Source organism: Mus caroli, chromosome 6, assembly GCF_900094665.2.
Source record: "Mus caroli chromosome 6, CAROLI_EIJ_v1.1, whole genome shotgun sequence".
NCBI lineage: Eukaryota > Metazoa > Chordata > Mammalia > Rodentia > Muridae > Mus > Mus caroli.
In genome coordinates, this window is record NC_034575.1 from 69,435,430 (window position 1) to 69,436,489 (window position 1,060).

The 1,060-nt window shown below is 47.3% G+C and overlaps 1 protein-coding gene across 4 annotated transcripts in view; it reads right to left on the reverse strand.

Moving 5' to 3' along the window:
* The window catches only part of Elmod3 (ELMO domain containing 3), a 34,543-nt gene that overhangs the window by 3,727 nt on the left and 29,756 nt on the right, over positions 1-1,060 (reverse strand). The window lies entirely within an intron of this gene.

The following is a 1,060-nucleotide window of genomic DNA, read 5'->3' on the forward strand; positions in this document are numbered from 1 at the left end:
AAAAAAAAAAAAAAAAAGACAGGGTTTCACAGATCCCATGCTTGATTCAAACTCTCTTTGCAGCCAAGATTGATCTTGAACTATTGATTGATTGATTGATTGTGTATGGTATGAATGTTTGCCTGCATGTATGTGCACCACATGTATGCCTCATGCCAGGAGAGACCAGAAGAGGTTGTCAGATCCCCTGGGACTATCACAGACAGTTGTGAGAGGACATGTGGGTGCTGGGAATTGAACCTGGGTCCTCTCAAAGAGCAGTCAGTGCTCTTAACTGCTGAGCCATCTCACCAACTCTTGACTTTGAACTCTGACCTCTTTCCTCCTCCTGCCAAATACTGGGATTACAGTCATGTGCCACCATGCCCAGTTTATGTGGTGTTGGCGATCAAACCTAGGGCATCATCAATGCTAAGCAAGCCCTGTACCAACTCAACTAGGTCCCACTGCAAGCATTTTGACCCAGGGTCTCACTGTGCAGCCCTGGCTGGGTTGAAACTTGCTATGCAGACCAAGCTGGTCTCACACTCGTGTTCCTCTTGGCCAGTTTTGCATTTTCATTTGCCTCTATGCCTTTCCTTTGGACCTAACTATTTTTGAATACCAAAGCAGGGTGATCCAAGCATCTCTTGAGACTTGGCTGGGGTGTGACACCTGTAACACATCCCAGGTGACTCCGGAGTGGGCTGCTGGCTATGTGGACTCACCCTCATGCTTCTGCACACCTGCTCTGTGCTGGGAGAAGAGACTCAAGGGACACAATGCCATGGGAAACAGAGGCCTCCTGGAAAGCTAGCCAATCACTGCCAGCGCTGCCACAAGGTGCTTCAGTAAAGGAGGCTGATGAGACCCACTTCTCCCTGAGGTCTGAGCTACTTTTCACGATAAAGGGCTAGAAGCCTTTCTGCAATCTGGGGTGCACAGAAGCTGGGGTCTCTGAGCACTTGTTTGAGTCAATTCTCTCTCAGCAGGGGGCACCACAGGCACTTGAAAGTTAAGCTCTCTTTTATGTTTTTTCTTTTCTTTTCTTTTCTTTCTTTCTTTTTTTTTTTTTTTTTTT